Genomic DNA, 24377 nt, shown 5'->3' with positions numbered 1-24377 from the left:
AGTTCATACGGTGTCGTCTCAACAGATTTAGATGGTGCCCTTTTAACGTGAATGCGGCTGTCTCTAATGCATAAACCCAAAACGATAGTGGTAGATCGGTAAGAGACATCATAGATTGCACTATATCCAATAAAGTACGGTTATGACATTCGGACACACCATTATGCTGTGGTGTTCCATGTGGCATGAGTTTGTGAAACTATTCCACATTGTTTTAATTGAAGACCAAACTCGTAACTCAAATATTTGTCTCAGCGATCAGATCGTAGAAACTTTATTTTCTTGTCACGATGATTTTCCGCTTCACTCTGAAATTCTTTGAACTTTTCAAATGTTTCAGACTTATGTTTCATCAAGTAGATATACCCATATCTGCTCAAATCATCTGTGAAGTTCAGAAAATAACGATACTTGACGTGAGCCTTAACACTCATCGGACCGCATACATCAGTATGTATTATTTCCAATAAGTCAGTTGCTCGCTCCGGAGAACGGAGTCTTAGTCATCTTGCCCATGAGGCATGGTTCGCAAGCATCAAGTGATTCATAATCAAGTGATTCCAAAATCCCATCAGCATGGAGTTTCTTCATGCGCTTTACACCAATATGACCTAAACGACAGTGCTACAAATAAGTTGCACTATCATTATTAACTTTGCATCTTTTGGTTTCAATATTATGATTATGTGTATCACTACGATCGAGATCCAACGAACTATTTTCATTGGGTGTGTAACCATATAAGGTTTTATTCATGTAAACAGAACAACAATTTATTCTCTTACTTAAATAAATAACCGTATTACAATAAACATGATCAAATCATATTCATGCTTAATGCAAACACCAAATAACACTTATTCAGGTTCAACACTAATCCCGAAAGTACAGGGAGTGTGCGATGATGATCATATCAATCTTGGAACCACTTCCAACACACATCGTCACTTCACCCTTAACTAGTCTCTGTTTATTCTGCAACTCCCGTTTCGAGTTACTAATCTTAGCAACTGAACTAGTATCAAATACTGAGGGGTTGCTATAAACACTAGTAAAGTACACATCAATAACATGTATATCAAATATACTTATGTTCACTTTGCCATCCTTCTTATCTGCCAATCACTTGGGGTAGTTCCGCTTCCAGTGACCAGTCCCTTTGTAGTAGAAACACTTAGTATCAGGCTTAGGACCAGACTTGGGCTTCTTCACTTGAGCAGCAACTTGCTTGCTGTTCTTCTTGAAGTTCCCCTTCTTCCCTCTGCCCTTTTCTTGAAACTAGTGGTCTTGTCTACCATCAACACTTGATGTTTTTCTCGATTTCTACCTTCATCAATTTCCGCATTACAAAGAGCTTGGGAATCGTTTCCGTTATCCCTTGCATATCATAGTTCATCACGAAGTTCTACTAACTTGGTGATGGTGACTAGAGAATTCTGTCAATCACTATCTTATCTGGAAGATTAACTCCCACTTGATTCAAGCGATTGTAGTACTCAGACAATCTGAGCGCATGCTCACTAGTTGAGCGATTCTCCTCCATCTTTTAGCTATAGAACTTGTTGGAGACTTCATATCTCTCAACTCGGGTATTTTCTTGAAATATTAACTTCAACTCCTGGAACATCTCATATGCTCCATGACGTTCAAAACATCTTTGAAGTCCCGATTCTAAGCCATTAAGCATGGTGCACTAAACTATCAAGTAGTCATCATATTGAGCTAGCCAAACGTTCATAACGTCTGCATCTGCTCCTGCAATAGGTCCGTCACCTAGCGGTGCATCAAGGACATAATTCTTCTGTGCAGCAATGAGGATAAACCTCAGATCACGGATCCAATCCGCATCATTGCTACTAACATCTTTCAACACAATTTTCTCTAGGAACATATCAAAATAAACACAGGGAAGCAACAACACGAGCTATTGATCTACAACATAATTTGCAAAATACTACCAGGACTAAGTTCATGATAAATTTAAGTTAAATTAATCATATTACTTAAGAACTCCCACTTCGATAGACATCCCTCTAATCCTCTAAATGATTACGTGATCCAAATCAACTAAACCATGTCCGATCATCACGTGAGATGGAGTAGTTTCATTGGTGAACATCACTATGTTGATCATATCTACTATATGATTCACGCTCGACCTTTCGGTCTCCGTGTTCCGAGGCCATATCTGCATATGCTAGGCTCTTCAAGTTTAACCCGAGTATTCTGCGTGTGCAAAACTGGCTTGCACCCGTTGTATGTGAACGTAGAGCTTATCACACCCAATCATCACGTGGTGTCTCAGCACGAAGAACTTTCGCAACGGTGCATACTCAGGGAGAACACTTCTTGATAATTAGTGAGAGATCATCTTATAATGCTACCGTCAATCTAAGCAAGATAAGATGCATAAAAGATAAACATCACATGCAATCAATATAAGTGATATGATATGGACATCATCATCTTGTGCTTGTGATCTCCATCTTCGAAGCACCATCGTGATCACCATCGTCATCGGCGTGACACCTTGATCTCCATCGTAGCATCGTTGTCGTCTTGCCAATCTTATGCTTCCACGACTATCGCTACCGCTTAGTGATAAAGTAAAGCATTACAGCGCGATTGCATTGCATACAATAAAGCGACAACCATATGGCTCCTGCCAGTTGCCGATAACTCGGTTACAAAACATGATCATCTCATACAATAAAATTTAGCATCATGTCTTGACCATATCACATCACAACATGCCCTGCAAAAACAAGTTAGACGTCCTCTACTTTGTTGTTGCAAGTTTTACGTGGCTGCTACGGGCTTAAGCAAGAACCAATCTTACCTACGCATCAAAACCACAACGATAGTTTGTCAAGTTGGTGCTGTTTTAACCTTCACAAGGACCAGGCGTAGCCACACTCGGTTCAACTAAAGTTGGAGAAACTGTCACCCGCTAGCCACCTTTGTGCAAAGCACGTCGGGAGAACCGGTCTCGCGTAAGCGTACGCGTAATGTCGGTCCGGGCCGCTTCGTCCAACAATACCGCCGAACCAAAGTATGACATGCTGGTAAGCAGTATGACTTATATCGCCCACAACTCACTTGTGTTCTACTCGTGCATATAACATCAACACATAAAACCTAGGCTCGGATGCCACTGTTGGGGAACGTAGTAATTTCAAATTTTTCCTACGCACACGCAAGATCATGGTGATGCATAGCAACGAGAGGGGGAGAGTGTGATCTACGTACCCTTGTAGATCGACAACGGAAGCGTTTGGTTGATGTAGTCGTACGTCTCCACGGCCCGACCGATCAAGCACCGAAACTACGGCACCTCCGAGTTCTAGCACACGTTCAGCTCGATGACGATCCCTGGACTCCGATCCAGCAAAGTGTCGGGGAAGAGTTCCGTCAGCACGACGGCGTGGTGACGATCTTGATGTACTACCGTCGCAGGGCTTCGCCTAAGCACCGCTACAATATTATCGAGGACTATGGTGGAGGGGGGCACCGCACACGGCTAAGAATATGATCACGTGGATCAACTTGTGCCTAGAGGTGCCCCCTGCCCCCGTATATAAAGGAGCAAGGGGAGGAGGCCGGCCGGCCCTATAGGCGCGCCAAGGAGGAGTCCTCCTCCTAGTAGGAGTAGGACTCCTACTAGGAGGGGGAAGGAAGTGGGGAAGGAGAAGGAAAGGGGGCGCCGACCGCCCTCTCCTAGTCCAATTCGGACCAGGGGGGAGGAGGCGCGCGGCCCACCCTGGCTGCCCTTCTCTTTCTCCACTAAGGCCCATATGGCCCATTACTTCTCCCGGGGGGGTTCCGGTAACCCTCCGGTACTCCGGTTTTCTCCGAAATCACCCGGAACACTTCCGGTGTCCGAATATAGCCGTCCAATATATCAATCTTTATGTCTCGACAATTTCGAGACTCCTCGTCTGTCCGTGATCACATCCGAGACTCCTAACTAACTTCGGTACATCAAAACTCATAAACTCATAATATAACTGTCATCGAAACCTTAAGCGTGCGGACCCTACGGGTTCGAGAACAATGTAGACATGACCGAGACACGTCTCCGGTCAATAACCAATAGCGGAACCTGGATGCTCATATTGGCTCCTACATATTCTACGAAGATCTTTATCGGTCAGACCGCATAACAACATACGTTGTTCCCTTTGTCATCGGTATGTTACTTGTCCGAGATTCGATCATCGGTATCTCAATACCTAGTTCAATCTCGTTACCGGCAAGTCTCTTTACTCGTTCCGTAATACATCATATCGCAACTAACTCATTAGTTGCAATGCTTGCAAGGCTTATGTGATGTGCATTACCGAGAGGGCCCAGAGATACCTCTCCGACAATCGGAGTGACAAATCCTAATCTTGAAATACGCCAACCCAACATGTACCTTTGGAGACACCTGTAGAGCTCCTTTATAATCACCCAGTTACGTTGTGACGTTTGGTAGCACATAAAGTGTTCCTCCGGCAAACGGGAGTTGCATAATCTCATAGTCATAGGAACATGTATAAGTCATGAAGAAAGCAATAGCAACATACTAAACGATCGGGTGCTAAGCTAATGGAATGGGTCATGTCAATCACATCATTCTCCTAATGATGTGATCCCGTTAATCAAATAACAACTCTTTTGTTTATGGTTAGGAAACATAACCATCTTTGATTAACGAGCTAGTCAAGTAGAGGCATACTAGTGACACTTTGTTTGTCTATGTATTCACACAAGTATTATGTTTCCAGTTAATACAATTCTAGCATGAATAATAAACATTTATCATGATATAAGGAAATAAATAATAACTTTATTATTGCCTCTAGGGCATATTTCCTTCATGGTTCAATCTTGGAAGGCCAGCTATGAGGGAAATTATCGTGTGCATTCAACATCAGCTGATGTTCCCCGATGGGTATGCAGCGAATCTAAAGAGGGGAGCGAGTCTTGATAAATTGAAGATATTTGGTCTCAAGAGTCATGATTGGCACATATGGAATGACTGGGTAATGCCAGTGATGTTGCGTGGCTTCATCCATGAGGATGAATGGCATCCGTGTTCTTTGTGTGAAAGAACTATCACCTGGCCTGCTAGAAGAAATGGAAGAGTTGGCGCCGGAGTTGATCTGCAAGTTAGAGAAGATCTTTCCGTCGGGGTTCTTTAATCCAATGCAGCACTTGATTTTGCATCTCCCAACTGAGGCAAGATTGGGGGGCTGTGCAAACCGTTGGTGCTACGCAACTAAGAGGATGCAGAAGACGCTATGAGCAAAATGAAAAAAAACGTAGAATTGAAGCATCGATGGCTGAGGCATTCATTACTGAGGAGGCGGCAAACTTCCTGACAGCACACTACGAAGCAAAAAATCGTCATTTTCATAATCCAAAGCCTCGGTACAATGCTGACGACCCTAAAAAGGGTGGATCCAACCTCAGCCTATTCAAAGGGGGTGTCGCACCAGCCGGTGCTTCTAATTCCTTAACGTTGGATTTCAAAGAATGGTAGATCATTTCATTGTATATCTTCACCGACCTAACAGAAGTGCGGCCGTACATCGAGTAAGTTCTCAGTACATTGTTTCGCAACTTCTAATTCCTTTGAACTGCTCTTATTCCTGGATAAATTTGATACAGTCGATACGTCGCCAAATTCTCGTATGGAGCGGTGATCCAAAAGGATTCCATCGAAGAGTATGAGCTTCTTGCAAAGCATGGAGGCGGCTATCCCGGTTCCATCTCTTGGTTCAAACAAACGGTAATTTCCATTAGACCATTTCATTTCATCGTCTAATTTGTGGCTGACGCAACAACCCCTTTCGTATTAAACTTGTAGGCTAATTCAGAGTTAATGGACGCCGAATTGAGAGAAGTCGCTAATGGTTTTGAATTTACGGTCCGTTCATTTGACAAATACGACATCAACGGGTATCACTTTCATACCTATGGCAAAGAGCTATCTATTGCCGACCGAAAGTCTACAAATTGTTGTGTCTCTGCTATCAGCGAAGGACATAACGAGTATTATGGAAGAGTTGAAGCAATCTATGAACTTAAATTCTATGGTGCAAACCCACCAAACGTCATACTCTTCAAATGTTATTGGTTCCAGCCGAAGGAGACTAGAAGGACTCATGAACACTGAGGTCTAGTGGAAATCAAACAAAGCACCCATTTGGATGTTCCCGATGTCTATATTATGGCTCAACAGGCAAGCCAAGTTTTCTATCTACCGTGGGCCTGTCAAAGTGATCCAAATCTCAATGGTTGGGATGTCGTTTATGAAGTGCCGCCACATGTTAGACCACCTTCCCCCAATGAAGAGGATTATGAACCTCACATTAACCCATGCACATATGAAGGAGAATTCTTCCAAGAAACATGTCTTTCCAAAAAAACGTTTCAAGAACCGCTCTACTTCACCCCAAAACATTGAAGTAGACATCAACAGTGAACCTGACATCACCCCTGAGCCGGAACAAGAAGAGCCTGAACTAGAAGAGGTTACTGCTGCAGATGACCTGGCAATGCTTGACCAATTACGTAAAGGTGGCATTCCACATGATGATGCATTTATTAATGATGATGATGATGAGCACATCATTACTGATAGTGATGATAATGATGATGCATTTATTTATCCCGGAGCATTTATTGAACCCGATGATCCAGATTATTATTAGGTATTCAATATTTTATGTTGTACTTGATTTATATAGTTACTTGTATGATTGTATAATTTATATAGTTAATTGTATAATTTTCTTACATTGTATGATTGTTTCTTATACATAGTGCCATGGTCTTGATTTCCGTCCCCGTCGGCCCTCGCCCGCCTTATGATTCGGATGTGGTAAATTCTCTTTTATAACTATTTGTTGCATTTCGCATTTATGACAATTATGGCCATCAAGTTGACATAGAGATATTCTAATCTAGGAGGTATGTGAAGCGGAATTTGAAACCGACCCTCTTGTCGAGAAGTTAAATTTTGTTGAAAAAGAAAATGAGTATTTGAAATAAAAAATTAAAAGAATTGAAGAATAGAAGATGACATTGGAGTTTTATGTTTCTGATGTCATCGATGACCACAAGATGAAGATGGATGCAATGCACTTGAAGATGGATGCAATGCGCCTGAAGCTTAAGAAGATTAGGAAATATGCCATTGATAATGAGGCTTCATATCATTATGCTGTTGGATCCATTGTTACCTTTGTTGCGATCTTCATCGCATTTGTTGTGATGAGGGTAAGTTTTCTCTAGTGTTTCGCTTAACAAATGCATACTTAGCTTATTTTCCTCCTAATGGCATAATTACCTAAGTTGGATAAAAATGGAATTTTTTTATAAGAAGAAGAAGATAAAGAAGATGAGAGGAGAAAAATAAAGAGAAGAAAATTTCTTCTTCTTCTTCTTCTTCTTCTTCTAACTTTCTTCTTTCCCGATTTGCAGATTTGCTTTCGATGAGGAAGCTTGTGTTGATGGAGTGTACTCTTCTCTTTGTTCTGCCTTTTTGTTTTCATTTTGTAGGATGAACAGTGTGAAACTTGCTACCTATATACGTGTGTATGGATGAAACCATTATATGCTTGTTGTTGGATCTGTTGCATATGGAATTTTCATTGGTATGTATATGTGTTGGATGATCATATCCATATGGAAGGGATATGATTTGGTATGTATATGTGTTGTTATGCTTGTTGGAAGTATCTTCATGTGTGTGTGTGTCTATATATATATATATATATGAAATTCTGTCAAATTGAATGAATTTAAGAAAAAATAGAAAAACATGGGTTGTACAGGCTCTTTGCCATCTGCTAGCGGACGGCAAAGAGCTTTGCCATTAGCCAGCGGATGGCAGAGCTGCCACGTGTCAGCTACCTGTGCAACCTGGGGGCACTAGGCTGGCCTATATGGTTGCTTTGCCATCCGCTGGCGGATGGCAAAGACCTTTGCATCTTTGCCGTCAGCCAGCTGACGGCATAGCATGCCTCGTGTCAGCTACCTGGGCTGGCCTACATGGGCTCTTTGCCGTCCGCTGGCAGACGGCAAAGATGTAAAGGTCTTTGTCGTCTGCCAGCAGACGACAAAGCACACTGTTAACCCCCTAACGGACCTAAATTTCCACATGTGCCGTCCGCTGGCGGACGACAAAGACCGTTTCATCTTTGCCGCCTGCCAGCAAACGGCAAAGAGGCCTTTGTCGTAGCTTGTTCAGCCGGACCTGTTGCCGTCAGCCATGGCAGATGGCAAAGTGTATGATTCCTGTAGTGAGTATATCCAATAGCATCTCGGTGCTTCCTTAGCACTTTCAATAATCTTTCTTCTTCATGTTCTGAAAGGTTAGCACTAATAATAATAGGATATAGCTTCTTCTCATCAAGATAAGCATATTTCAAAGTATCCGGCAATTGTTTTAATTCAAACACGGGATCACCTTTAGGTGGAGGAGGACCTCCAGTTTCAATAGGCAAATTGTGTTTAAGCAGAGGATGTTATTGAAAGAAAATCTTATCTATTTTATTTCTTTCATGCATATGTAAATCATTTTCATGGTCTAGCAGATATTTTTCTAGAGGATCAGTAGGAGGCACAACAATAGAAGAAAGACCAATTATTTCATCCTTACTAGGAAATTCTTTTTCATGAAGCTTTCTACTAAACTTGTAAAAATTAAACTCATGAGACTCGTCACCAAAGCTAACACCGACAATTTGTTTCTCACAATCTATTTTAGCATTAACAGTGTTCAAGAAAGGTACTCGAAAGATAATGGGAGAAAATCATCTTGTGGGGAACCAAGAACAAAAAAATCAGTAGGATATTTTATTTTCCCACACAAGACTTCAACATCTCTAACAATCCCAAGTGGTGTGATGGTGTCTCTATTAGCAAGTTTAATAGTAGCATCTATTTCTTCTATATCGGCATGTGCTATGTCATTCATAATTTCTTGATATAAGGTAAAGGGAATAGCACCCACGCTAGCACTTATGTCACATAAACCATGATAACAGTGATCTCCTATTTTAACTGAGACCATAGGCATGCCAACAACGGGTCCATGTGTATCCTTTTGATCAGGTTTGGCAATTCTAGTAGCTTCATTACAGAAGTAAATAACATGCTCATCTATATTTTCTTCCAGGAGATCCTTAACCATGGAAACACTAGGTTCTACTTTGATTTTTTCATCAGGTTTAGGTGTTCTAATATAACTTTTGTTAACCACAGTTGAAACTTTAGCATGTTCCTTTATCCTAATAGGAAAAGGTGGTTTCTCAATATAAGCAGTAGGAACAACTGGGTCAACATTATAAATTATGGTTTCCTTTTTAGCTAGTACCCGTTCTTTAATTTCTTCTTTAATAGGTGGGTGATATTTAAACCACTTCTCCTTAGGGAGATCAACATGAGTAGCAAATGATTCACAAAAGGAGGCTACTATCTCAGAGTCAAGTCCATATTTAGTGCTAAACTTTTGAAAAGCATCGGTATTCATGAAAGATTTAACACAATCATACTTAAGGTTAATACCTGACTCTTTACCATCGTCGAGTTCCCAATATTCAGAGTTGTGTTTAATTCTTTCTAAAAGATCCCACCGAAATTCAATAGTCTTCTTCATAAAAGAACCATCACAAGAAGTATCAAGCATGGACTGGTCATTATGAGAAAACTGAGCATAAATTTTTTGGATAATAATTTCTCTTGAGAGCTCATGATTGGGGCATGAATATAACATTGACTTAAGCCTCCCCCAAGCTAGAGCGATACTTTCTCCTTCACGAGGCCAAGAATTATATATATAATTCTAATCGCGATGAACTAGATCCATAGGATAATTTTTTTGGTGAAACTCCAATTTCAATCGATTCCAATTCCAAGATCCAATATCATCGCATAGCCTATACCATGCAATGGTTTTCCCTTCAAATATAAAGGAAAAACCTTCTTATTAACCTCATCTCCAGGCAAACCTGCAAGCTTAAACAATCCACAAATTTGTTCCACATATATCAAGTGCATATCAGGATGTTTAGTTCCATCTCCTGCATAAGGATTACCTAGCGGTTGTTCTATCATACCCGAACGAATTTCATATTCAATATTTTCAGTAGGTGTAGTAGGTTGAGGGGTAGCTAATTGTGGTTCCGGTCGAGGTGAAGATACCCCGAAAAAACCCCTCAAAGGATTGTTTTCCATAGTAACAAGTGACAGTAAATTTCAGCACACCATATAAATGTTTCCTTACCAAATTCCACTTACCAAAGGCGCTTCACTCCCCGACAACGGCGTCAGAAAATATCCTTGATGACCCACAAGTATAGAGGATCAATTGTAGCCTTTTCAATAAGTAAGAGTATCGAACCCAACAAGGAGCAGAAAGAAATGACAAGTGGTTTTCAGCAAGATATCGTGTGCAAGTGCTAAAATTGTAAGTAACAGAGTAGTTTGATAGCAAGATATTTTTTAATGAGCAAGTAATGATAATAATAAAAAAAGTGCAGCAAGGTAGCCCAATACTTTGGAAGCAAAGGACAGTCCATAACGGTCTCTTATAATAAGCAAAGCGTTCTTAAGGGTACACGGGAATTTCATCTAGTCACTTTCATCATGTTGATTCGATTCGTGTTCGCTACTTTGATGATTTGATATGTGGGTGGACCGGTGCTTAGGTGTTGTTATTACTTGAAAAAACCTCCTACTTATTATTAACCCCCTCGCAAGCATCCACAACTGCGAGAAAAGTTTTAAGAATAAATTCTAACCATAGCAATAAACTTTTGGATCCAATCGGTCCCTTACGGAATAGCGCATAAACTAGGGTTTAAGCTTCTGTCACTCTCGCAACCCATCATCTAATAACTACTCCACAATGCATTCCCTTAGGCCCAAATATGGTGAAGTGTCATGTACTCGACGTTCACATGACACCACTAAGGGAATCACAACATACATACTATCAAAATATCGAACACATATCAAGTTCACATGATTACTTGCAACATGATTTCTCCCGTGACCTCAAGAACAAAAGTAACTACTCACAAGTGATAAACATGCTCAAGATCAGAGGGGTATTAAATAGCATAATGGATTTGAACATATAATCTTCCACCAAATAAACCATATAGTAATCAACTACAAGATGTAATCAACACTACTAGTCACCCATAAGAACCAATATATAGTTCCGGTACAAAGATTGAACACAAGAGATGAACTAGGGTTTGAGAGGAGATGGTGTTGTTGAAGATGTTGATGGAGATTGCGCTCCCCAAGATGGGGGAGTTGTTGGTGATGATGATGACGATGGTTTCCCCCTCCGGGAGGGAAGTTCCCCCGGCGGAATCGCTCCACCGGAGGGCAAAAGTGATCCTGCCCAAGTTCCGCCTCGAGACTGCGGCGCTCCATTCCAGAAGTCCTCTCTTTATGTTTTGTAGGTCAAAATTACTTATATACTAGATGATGGGCACCGGAGGTGGGCTGAGGGGAGCGCAACCCACCAGGGCGCGCCTGGGCTCCCCGGCGCGCCCAGGTGGGTTGTGCCCACCTGGTGGGACCCCTCTGGTACTTATTGGATCCAATATTCTCATATATTCCAAAAAAATCTCCATAATATTTTAGCTTGTTTGGAGTTGTGCAGAATAGGTGGCCTGACGTAGCTTTTCCAGGTCCAGATTTCCTGCTGCCGGAATCCACCCTCTTTGTGTGTACCTTGCATATTATGAGAGAAAAGGCATTAGAATTACTCCAAAAAATCATTATTATGCATAAAAACATCATAAATAACAGTAAGAAAACATGATGCAAAATGGACGTATCAATCTGGAATAACTTTGGTTTAAGGATTTTGATGCACAAGCAGTATTCCCGCTTAGTGCAGGTGAAGGCTAGCAAATAGGTTGGGAAGCGACCAGCTAGAGAGCGAAAACGGTCATAAACCTGCATTATGAATAATCAACAGTGAATACTAGCATGAGTAGGATATAAACACCATGAACATAAATATCGTGGAGGCTATGTTGGTTTTGATTCAATTACATGTGTGAACATGTGCCAAGTCAAGCCACTTGAAACATTCAGAGGAGGATACCATATCATCATACTACATCACAATCATTTTAATGCATGTTGACACCCAAGATAAATCATTATCCACTCCTAGCTACTTAAGCATGGCATGAGCAACTATAATCTCTAATTGTCATTGCAAACATGCTTAATAATAATATGCTGAATCATGGATACGAAGTTAAACATATTTACAAAAACAAAAACAAGTTGAGTTCATACCCGCTTTTCCCTGCCACATTCACTTCATCGAATATCGTCATTATTGACTTTCACTTGCACGACCGAACGATATGAAAATTACAATAGTGCAAGAGTGTCGTGGACTAAGCTAGAATCTGCAACATTTTATTCAAAGGAGAAGACAAAATAATATGGGCTCTTTGTTAGACCAACAATAATGCATATGAGATCCACTCAACATTTTCGGCATGGTCTTCTCCTCAGTATGACTCAACAAAAGAAAATAAAAGGATTTCAGAGAAACACACTGAAATGTTTTTTTGTGTTTTTGATTTTTCTCAAAGAAAGCAAAAGAAAAAAAATGAAAGACGAGAAAAACTATTTACACGGGAAAGCTCCCAACAAGCCAAAGAAGGAACAAGAAATATTTTGGGTTTTCTTTTAATACTACAACTAAATTAAACTAGAAAGAAAAACCGAAAAGAAGCAAGAGTTTTTTTTGGATTTTATCGAAGTTTTCAAACACACAAGAAGAAAGCGAGAAAATAAATCTAACATGGATAATAAAATGAAAAACTATGGACACCGACAACTTGAATGAAATGTGCGAACATGAATATAATGTCGTTGGAAATACGTACTCCCCCAAGCTTAGGCTTTTGTCCTAGCATGGTAATCACCACCTGAAGTAGCCATTTGGTCCCACGTGAAAGTGTTGTGGTGGTGGCACCTGAGCGTCCCACTCCCAGGGCTCCTGCTCTGCCACTACCCGGGTGTAACGGTAGGCAACGATGTCCTCTGGCATGACCCTCTACGAGGAAGTCAGTTAGCCCAGCATTGGCAATGAGTTGGGCAAACTCTTGATGGAACACGGCCTCATCCATGAAGGCATTATGTGGCCATTCGCATGGCCACAGTTCCACCATTCTCAGAATGTTGAGGTCATTTTCCGGCGATTCCCCAATGACTCCCTTGGCATTCTTTTTGGAGGAAAACTTCCTGAAGATACTCATCTTTTCTTATGAATAAAATTCGAAAAAATTTGGGCCACAAATTTTTTTGTCAACAAAACTTCATAAGATTGATAGCAACTACTCACATGGGTGCCTAGAGGCTATATTAAGCATTCAAACTACTTAGAACTCTAAGAATTCAACATGCAAGCTCATCTACAGCAGCACCAAGAGTAGCTAAATACTCAAAAATTAAATCACTAGAACAAAAACTAATTGGAGCAATGGAGTGACATACTGTTGGGGAACGCAGTAGTTTCAAAAAAAATCCTATGCGCACGCAAGATCATGGTGATGCATAGCAACGATAGGGGAAGAGTGTTGTCCACGTACCCTCGTAGACCGTAAGCAGAAGCGTTATGACAACGCGGTTGTGTAGTCGTACGTCTTCACGATCGACCGATCCTAGTACCGAAAGTACGACACCTCCGTGATCTGCACACGTTCAGCTCGGTGATGTCCCACGAACTCATGATCTAGCAGAGTGTCGAGGGAGAGCTTCGTCAGCACGACGGCGTGATGACGGTGATGATAATGCTACCGGAATAGGGCTTCGCCTAAGCACCACTATGATATGACCGAGGTGGATTACGGTGGAGGGGGGCATCGCACACGGCTAAGAGATCAATGATCAACTTGTGTGTCTATGGGGTGCCCCCTCCCCCGTATATAAAGGAGTGGAGGAGGGGGAGGTCCGGCCCTCTACTATGGCGCACCCTAGGGAGTCCTACTCCCACCGAGAGTAGGATTCCCCCCTTTCCATGTAGGAGTAGGAGAGAAGGAAGGGAAAGAGAGAAGAGAAGGAAGGAGGGGGCGCCGCCCCTCCCCCTAGTCCAATTCGGACTAGGCCTTGGGGGCGTGGCCTGCCATAGGTAGCCCCTCTTTCTTTTCCCTGAAGCCCAATAAGGCCCATATACTCCCCGAGGGGTTCCGGTAACCTCCCGGTACTCCGAAAAATGCCCGAACTCATCCGGAACCGTTCCTATGTCCAAACATAGGCTTCCAATATATCAATCTTTACGTCTCGACCATTTAGAGACTCCTCTTCATCTCCATGATCAAATCTGGGACTCTAAACTACCTTCGGTACATCAAAACACATAAACTCATAATACCGATCGTCACCGAACGTTAAGCGTGTGGACCCTACGGGTTTGAGAACTCTATAGACATGACCAAGACACATCTCCGGTCAATAACCAATAGCGGAATCTGGATTTTCATATTGGATCCTACATATTCTATGAAGATCTTTATTAGTCAAACCGCATAACGATATACGTTATTCCCTTTGTCATTGGTATATTACTTGCTCGAGATTCGATTGTCAGTATATCAATACCTAGTTCAATCTCTTTACTGGCAAGTCCCTTTACTCGTTCCGTAATTCTACATCACGTAACTAACTCATTAGCTACATTGCTTGCAAGGCTTATAGTGATGTACATTACCGAGAGGGCCCAAAGATACCTCTCTGCAATCGGAGTGACAAATCCTAATCTCGATCTATGCCAACTCAACAAACACCATCGGAGACACCTGTAGAGCACCTTTATAATCACCAAGTTCTGTTGTGACGTTTGGTAGCACACTAAGTGTTCCTCCAGTATTCGGGAGTTGCATGATCTCATAGTCATAGGAACATGTATAAGTTATGGAGAAAGCAATAGCAACAAACTAAATGATCATCGTGCTAAGCTAATGGATGGGTCAAGTCAATTACATCATTCTCCAATGATGTGATCCCGTTAATCAAATGACAACTCATGTCTATGGCTAGGAAAGTTAACCATCTTTGATTCAACGAGCTAGTTAAGTAGAGGCATACTAGTGACACTTTGTTTTTCTATGTATTCACACATGTACTAAGTTTCCGGTTAATACAATTCTAGCATGAATAATAAACATTTATCATGATATAAGGAAATGCAAATAACAACTTTATTATTGCCTCTAGGGCATATTTCCTTCAGTCTCCCACTTGCACTAGAGTCAATAATCTAGATTACACGGTAATGATTCTAACACCCATGGAGTCTTGGTGCTGATCATGTTTTGCTCGTGAGAGAGGCTTAGTCAACAGGTCTGCAACATTCAGATCCGTATGTATCTTGCAAATCTCTATGTCTCCTTCCTTGACTTGATCACGGATGGAATTGAAGCGTCTCTTGATGTGCTTCGTTCTCTTGTGAAATCTGGATTCCTTTGCCAAGGCAATTGCACCAGTGTTGTCACAAAAGATTTTCATTGGACCTGATGCACTAGGTATGACACCTAGATCGGATATGAACTCCTTCATCCAGACTCCTTCATTTGCTGCTTCCGAAGCAGCTGTGTACTCCGCTTCACATGTAGATCCCACCACAACGCTCTGCATGGAACTGCACCAACTGACAGCTCCACCATTTAATAAAAAATATGTATCCGGTTTGTGACTTAGAGTCATCCGGATCAGTGTCAAAGCTTGCATTGACGTAACCGTTTTGACGAGCTCTGTGTCACCTCCATATATGAGAAACATATCCTTAGTCCTTTTCAGGTATTTCAGGATGTTCTTGACCGCTGTCCAGTGATCCACTCCTGGATTACTTTGGTACCTCCCTGCTAAACTGATAGCAAGGCACACATCAGGTATGGTACACATCATTGCATACATGATAGAGCCTATGGCTGCAGCATAGCGAACACCTTTCATTTTCTCTCTATCTTCTGCAGTGGTCGGGCATTGAGTCTGAATCAACTTCACACCTTGTAATACAGGCAAGAACCCTTTCTTTGCGTGATCCATTTTGAACTTCTTCAAAACTTTATCAAGGTATGTGCTTTGTGAAAGTCCAATTAAGCGTCTTGATCTATCTCTTTAGATCTTGATGCCCAATATATAAGCAGCTTCACCGAGGTCTTTCATTGAAAAATTCTTATTCAAGTATTCTTTTATGCTATTTAGAAATTTAGTATCATTTCCGATCAACAATATGTCATCTACATATAATATCAGAAATGCTATAGAGCTCCCACTCACTTTCTTGTAAATACAGGCTTCTCCAAAAGTCTGTATAAAACCATATGCTTTGATCACACTATCAAAGCGTATATTCCAACTCCGAGAGGCTTGCACCAGTCCATAAATGGAGCGTTGGAGGTTGCACACTTTTTAGCACTTTTTGGATCGACAAAACCTTTTGGTTGCATCATATACAACTCTTCTTTAAGATATCCATTAAGGAATGCAGTTTTGACATCCATTTGCCAAATTTCATAATCATAATATGCGGCAATTGCTAACATGATTCGGACAGACTTAAGCATCACTACGGGTGAGAAGGTCTCATCATAGTCAACTCCTTGAACTGGACGAAAACCTTTTGCACTTTGTAGACAGTAACATTACCGTCAGCGTCAGTCTTCTTCTTGAAGATCCATTTATTCTCTATGGCCTGCCGATCATTGGGCAAGTCAATCAAAGTCCACACTTTGTTCTCATACATGGATCCCATCTCAGATTTCTTGGCCTCAAGCCATTTTGCGGAATCTGGGCTCATCATCGCTTCCTCATAGTTTGTACGTTCATCATGGTCAAGTAACATGACTTCCAGACCAGGATTACCGTACCACTCTGGTGCGGATATTACTCTGGTTGACCTACGAGGTTCGGTAGTAACTTGATCGGAAGTTTCATGATCATAATCATTAGCTTCCTCACTTACTGGTGTAGGGATCACTGGAACTGATTTCAGTGATGAACTACTTTCCAATAAGGGAGAAGGTACAATTACCTCGTCAAGTTCTACTTTCGCCGCACTCACTTCTTTCGAGAGAAACTCCTTCTCTAGAAAGGATCCATTCTTAGCAACGAATATCTTGCCTTCGGATCTGTGATAGAAGGTGTACCCAACAGTCTCCATTGGGTATCCTATGAAGACACATTTCTTCGATTTGGGTTCGAGCTTATCAGGTTGAAGCTTTTTCACATAAGCATCGCAGCCCCAAACTTTAAGAAACGACAACTTGGGTTTCTTGCCAAACCACAGTTCATAAGGTGTCATCTCAACGGATTTAGATGGTGCCCTATTTAACATGAATGCAGCCATCTCTAAAGCATAACCCCAAAACGATAGCAGTAAATCAGTGAGAGACATCATAGATCGCACCATATCTAATAAAGTGCGGTTACGACGTTCGGACACACCATTACGTTGTGGTGTTCCAGGTGGCGTGAGTTGCGAAACTATTCCGCATTGTTTTAAACGAAGTCCAAACTCATAACTCAAATATTCTCCTCCACGATCAGATCACAAAAACTTGATTTTCTTGTTATGATGATTTTCCACTTCACTCTGAAATTCTTTGAACTTTTCAAATGTTTCAGACTTATCTTTCATTAAGTAGATAAACCCATATCTGCTCAAATCATCTGTGAAGGTGAGAAAATAATGATATCCGCTGCGAGCTTCAATGTTCATTGGACCACATCCATCAGTATGTATGATTTCCAATAACTCTGTTGCTCGCTCCATTGTTCCGGAGAACGGAGTTTTAGTCATCTTGCCCATGAGGCATGGTTCGCAAGTACCAAGTGATTCCAGAAGTCCATCAGAATGGAGTTTCTTCATGCGCTTTACACCTTTATGACCCAAACGGTAGTGCCACAAATTTGTTGCACTATCATTATGTGGCACCCCGGCTCAAAAAAACCGGAACGCCCCGTATTCCAGCCCAGAGATCGAGGAGAAGTCTCTGGAATACGACACTGCTTGACATAGAACAAATCAGCTCTTATTACAAGAATAATAATACAAGGGTCTGATGTTACAAAGAAGCACATCAGCACGGCGACACTACGCCTGCGATACAACACTTGCTCTATGCTAGCAGCGGAACAACTCGAAGCAGCGGAATACTTCTAGCAGCGGAACAATGACGAAGGTGGTGAACTTCACTCCGTAGGGACTCTGGCTGGGACATGATCTAGCTCGCACGCACGGCAACCATCGACAAGCAATCAAGCAATCATGGCATCACCTGCAATCTGGCATGACACACCAGGTCAGTACATTGAATGTACTTGCAAGCTCACAACAACCATAAACATCAAGGCAAGACAATAGCATAGCATTAACAGGTTAATTAATTAACAACTACCATGATGAAGCAACTACTAAGCATGGTATGAAACTAATACAATACTGATAAATCACCATCTCAGAGCTCCATAACCATATCTCTCTTGGCTAACCGGCCAAGCAATATACCATATCGATCACCTCGTGATCAAAACCAAACGGTGATCTTTCCGGCGATCACAACCATGACCAACACTTGGTCTCAAATGGTGACCTTTCCGGCGATCACTACCATGACCATCACTTGGTCTCAAACGGTGATCCTTCCAGCGATCACTACCATGACTAACACTTGGTCTCCAACATCATCATCCTGCCAATCTGCACTGCTCAACATATAAACATATATATCACCTATAAGTCATTCCGTCATGTGAGTGTTGATTGAACGGTGTGACCTAGCACGAACCCATGCCCATGACCGAGGACGCGGCTATCGATAGATTTAAATACACTCTGTAGAGGTAGCGCACTTTACCCACACCACAGAACCCATGGCCTCGCACTCCCATTCGGGTGGACCAACGGCATTCCGACAAAACCGATCTACTGCCATGACACTTTCTCGGCCACTCCGACTCACTCCCCTTTGGGCTAAGTCATGGGTGGCCCCGTGTCTACCAAAAACACAACGACACCGTCGTGGCCAAAACAATAAACCATCCCAAACGGGGACACGTGCACATAACAACAATAATGGGCACACAAGGTTATGTCTGCTTACCGGGCCAGGGTACCGCACGCCCATAACCTTCCCTCGTTGGAGGCACCGGCGAGAGGCACGACAATAGACCGCATTAGGGCCTTCCCTTAAAAGGCAAATGTGGTTGCACTGGAGAAAGCACGGTTCGGTGGCACCTGACCAACTTAATGACGGAATTTATCCCCATAATAAAATAGTAATGCCTGATGCTCCGATATCATCTATCTACCTATAATCCAAGTCATACCAATATCCAACAGATAATCCAAAGCTGAATACCGTATCTCCAAAATACTCTGAGGGCAGCATAACACTACTATCATGATGAATCCAAGAATGATAAGACTACTACTCAACTATCAAGAACTAACTATCCAGCTATGATCCACATGCAAGCATCATCTCCATCATCATACTCCAAAACATAATATCAACTAGCATCATGGTGAAACTAACACTAGCCACTAATAATCCAAAGGCAACATGATATCAAAGTAATACTGCAAAATAATACCAGATACCATCATCATAATAGCCACTAAGAATCCAAAGGCACATGATATCCAAAGTAATACTCCAAGATAATACCAGATACCATCATGAAAATAATCATAATAGCCACTAAGAATCCAAAGGCACATGTCATCCACATAATCATAAGTCCTAAAACTCCAAGCAATAGCCTGGCAATATCAAGATCAAAACCATACTCCGGGAAATGCCATGAACAAATCATACATAGCTAATGCAATATTTTAAACAAGTTCAAGTAAATAAACCATGTCACTGCATTGCAATCATGCAAATGGAGGGTGTGGCTTGCCTGGGGTGGAAGAAATCACCGAGAAGAACTGCGAGAAGCTCGCGGAAAGAATCACCGGAAAATGTACTCTCTCGGAGGGGGCTGAATAAGGGCAGGGGCAAAATGGTCATTTTCAGAATGTCAAAACATGGTGAAATGATTCCATCGGAACGGACTCGACGAAACGAAGAACTGGGCTTTGGAATCACCTGATTTGGAGCTACGGTTGAAAAGATATAAGGTGTTTTCTGCCATGGACCTATCTCTGAAAAGATTCCTACAAACAGGCCCCTGAGTGAGAAAACAGAAAACACATTTTAGGAAATACGTCTTCAGAACTGAGAAAGCGCATTCCGGAATAAAGCAGAGGCGAAATACGCTTACTTCGCGGGAAAACGTACTTTCTGAAGTACGCTTCCTCTTAACCACGTGGGCAGTGGCGGGGCCGGGCGTGGGGTCGCTGACGTGCGGGTCCCACGGGGTGGGGCCCGTCACTTATCCACTTGGGCAGACCGGGTCAACGCGCAGCGGCGGGACCGGACGCCTAGGTCGCTGCCAGGTGGGGTCAGGGGGCGGGCTGACCAGGTCATCGTCCTCTTCCTCGCTTCCCACCGACCAGAAGCAGAGGAAGCCAGGGGAGGGCGCGACGCCGGCGGGGCCTGGCTAGCTCCGGCCGTCTCAGGCCAGGGGAAGGCCACCGGCGGCCGCGGGAAGATGCTCCGCTCCCGTTCAGACCACGCATGGCGGCCGGGAAGGAGCAGCGGGGCGACGGGGTTCGCGGCGTCCGAGGACAGAGGCGGCGGCCAAGTCTTGGGGTCGCGGCCACAGTGGCTCCGGCGACGAAACGAGGAACTGGGAAGGTCCACAGGAGTTTGGTGGGGCTCTTGGAGGTGGAAAGAAGGAGAGGGAGGGCATGGTTGAGCCAATTTAGGCCAAGGCCGACGATGGGCACGACGGCCATGGAGGGCAGAGAGGGACTCCGGAGCTCAGGCAAGTGGTTGGGGAGAGCTAGTGGAGCGAGGGGAGGCTGGTGAGGTGCTCAGGAGGTCTCGGGGCTGGCTATATATAGCCGGGGCGACGAGGGGAGGCCACGGACGCGTAGCCGTGGCTTGGGTGTCGCCGCTCGCGTCCGGCCACGCTCTGGCAACGGCCAGCGATCACGGGGAGGTGCGGGATCACGACGAGAAGGAACCGGACGAGCTACAGCGGTGCACAGGGCAAGAGGGGCCGAGGGCGCAGAGGAGGAAGATGTTGCGGCACCATAAATGCTCGGTCGGCCACAGTGCTCCCGTGGGCGCGCAGCGACAAGCGCTGGCGGAGGGCTTACGGAGGGGGAAGTGGCTCCAGGAGGACAGCGACAACGTGGGGAACCCGCTGGACAGGCCCGTGCTCGCTGAGACGCCGAGCAGAGAAGGAGCCCGAGCAAGAAGACACTCTGGACGCGGCCGGTGCGTGCCAAAATGGTGGTTATCGTGTGCACTGGTGCACACAGTGCCACAAGCCATGCCAAGAGATGTCTGGGAGTTAGTCCTTCCTGGGGAGGTTGCAACTGAGGTGGTAGTTTGGTTAAAACTGCTATGGTTAAATGGTAACCACCGCCTGAAGTTTACTGCAGTAAATTTGACCGTGCACTGATGATCAAGAGGGAAGTGCTTAGACCAAATGGATTTGTCTGAGATGATTAGCTTAAGGACTATGATTCTGAAGAGTTTGAGGGGAAATGGACCATTAATTAATATGGTTGCTTTGTAACTACCATTATTGGTCCAGAATCAAAATCATCATGGTTCACTCATATAGAGTAACCACTGGAGATGAAATTTTGCAAGGCTTAGTGATTTGGCCAGATAAAGTTGCTGTCAAAATTTCATACCAATTGGTTTTACCAAAATGGTACTTCCTTCACAGCTATTCCCTCTGTCCAAAAACTTGCAAAACTTCTAGAGAAATATAGTCTTTAATAATTGATGCCAAATTTGGTGGAGAGAATTTATTTGGGTAGGAGAATTCTCTAGTAAATTTTCAGGCAAAATTAATCAACATAAAATATACTTGCTTCACAACCTGAAAATATTGACAGAATCAAAGATTTGATGTTTTGCTCACATAGATCAAGGGATGGAGCTGAAATTTGTAGGAGTGAGATAATATGAGCACAAGAAGAGGCATGCAAAATTTCAACTCATTTGGATAACTCTAGCTAGCACTTCCTTCACAAAGGCTTCCCTCAGACAGGAACTTTAAAAAATCACTGAGGAAGTTTTGCTAGTCAAATAAAGTTGCATTTTGGCACAGGTCAATTATTTGGATGATATATCATGCCCAAAAAGTTTGGGGGCAAATGGGAAAAATATAAATAGCACTTGCTTCACAATGTGCCATTTAGGACAGAATAGGAAATGAATTTATTGAGCATGATGAGAAATATGGCCAATGAAATATTTGGCCATATTTGAGGAATATATGACCCAAAAAATTTATAAGAATTATTTGGGGATTATTGGATGGGAAAAAATATGGGTTGCTTCACAACCTAGGGCAGACAGGGTTATTCCTTAATAGAAAAAGATATATTTCCTAGAAAAAGAAATTAGGGTTTGGTCAAGAAATGGAGTGACATGGTCTTGGCAAGGTTTTTAGGATGATGAGACACTTGGTAGAGGAAATTAAGATGATTTCCCAGGTGACAAGGCCACATAACCACTCCAAAAAGAAAAACAGAGCAAAAACCAATTAAATCAGAAGAAAAAGAAAAGGGCCAAAATCCAGGCTGTTACACATTATCAACTCTGCATCTTTTGGCTTCAATGCTATGAACATGTGTATCACTACTATCAAGATTTAGTAACAATAGACCACTCATCAAGGGTGCATGACCATAAAAGATATTACTCATATAAATAGAACAACCATTATTCTCTAATTTAAATGAATAACCGTCTCGCATCAAACAAGATCCAGATATAATGTTCATGCTCAACGCTAGCACCAAATAAAAATTATTTTGGTCTAAAACTAATCCCAAAGGTAGATGTAGAGGTAGCGTGCCGACGGCGATCCCATCGACTTTGGAACCATTTCCCACGTGCATCGTCACCTCGTCCTTAGCCAATCTTCTCTTAATCCATAGCCCCTGTTTCGAGTTGCAAATGTTAGCAACTGAATCAGTATCAAATACCCAGGTACTACTACGACCATTAGTAAGGTACACATCAATAACATGTATATCAAATATACCTTTCACTTTGCCATCCTTCTTCTCCGCCAAATTCTTGGGGCAGTTCCGCTTCAAGTGACCAGTCCCTTTGCAGTCGAAGCACTCAGTCTCAGGCTTAGGTCCAGACTTGGGTTTCTTCACTTGAGCAGCTACTGGCTTGTTGTTCTTCTTGAAGTTCCCTTTCTTCCCTTTACCCTTTTTCTTGAAACTGGTGGTCTTGTTGACCATCAACACTTGATGCTCCTTCTTGATTTCTACCTCCGCAGCCTTTAGCATTGCGAAGAGCTCAGGAATCGTCTTATCCATCCCTTGCATATTATAGTTCATCACGAAGCTCTTGTAGCTTGGTGGTAGTGATTGAAGAACTCTGTCAATGACACTATCATCAGGAAGACTAACTCCTAGTTGAGTCAAGTGGTTGTGGTACCCAGACATTCCGAGTATATGTTCACTGACAGAACTATTCTCCTCCATCTTGCAGCTGTAGAACTTATTGGAGACTTCATATCTCTCAATCCAGGCATTTGCTTGAAATATTAACTTCAACTCCTGGAACATCTCATATGCTCCATGATGTTCAAAACATCGTTTAAGTCCCGGTTCTAAGCCATAAAGCATGGCACACTGAACTATCGAGCAGTCATCGGCTTTGCTCTGCCAGGAGTTCACAACATTTGGCGTTGCTCCTGCAGCGGGTTTGTCACCTAGCGGTGCTTCCAGGACGTAATTCTTCTATGCAGCAATGAGGATAATCCTCAAGTTATGGACCCAATCTGTGTAGTTGCTACCATCATCTTTCAACTTAGCTTTCTCTAGGAACGCATTAAAATTCAACGGAACAACAGCACGGGCCATCTATCTACAACAACATAGGCATGCAAAATACTATCAGGTACTAAGTTCATGATAAATTAAAGTTAAATTAATCAAATTAGTTAAGAACTCCCACTTAGATAGACATCTCTCTAATCATCTAAGTGATCACGTGATCCATATCAACTAAACCATGTCCGATCATCACGTGAGATGGAGTAGTTTTCAATGGTGAACATCACTATGTTGATCATATCTACTATATCATTCACACTTGACCTTTCGGTCTCATTGTTCCGAGGCCATATCTGCATATGCTAGGCTCTTCAAGTTTAACCCGAGTATTCTGCGTGTGCAAAACTGGCTTGCACCCGTTGTATGTGAACGTAGAGCTTATCACACCCAATCATCAGGTGGTGTA

The 24377-nt window shown here is 42.7% G+C and overlaps 1 long non-coding RNA gene and 1 pseudogene across 1 annotated transcript; both read right to left on the bottom strand.

Moving 5' to 3' along the window:
• Positions 1 to 17956: 17956 nt before the first annotated feature.
• Positions 17957 to 21752, bottom strand: LOC147991250 (uncharacterized). Its single transcript, XR_015612425.1, has 4 exons — positions 20311 to 21752; positions 20136 to 20217; positions 19146 to 20028; positions 17957 to 18327 (listed from the first exon to the last, which is right to left on the bottom strand). It is a non-coding gene; the product is annotated as an uncharacterized LOC147991250 (long non-coding RNA).
• Positions 21753 to 21958: 206 nt separating this feature from the next.
• On the bottom strand, positions 21959 to 23998 carry LOC147991249 (uncharacterized; annotated as a pseudogene).
• Positions 23999 to 24377: the final 379 nt, after the last annotated feature.

Source organism: Triticum urartu, chromosome 1A, assembly GCF_056163025.1.
Source record: "Triticum urartu cultivar PI428250 chromosome 1A, HENAU_Tu73, whole genome shotgun sequence".
In the NCBI taxonomy this organism is placed as follows: Eukaryota; Viridiplantae; Streptophyta; class Magnoliopsida; order Poales; family Poaceae; genus Triticum; species Triticum urartu.
Note: the sequence above shows the minus strand (reverse complement) of the source record. Positions and strands in the feature narration are given on the sequence as shown.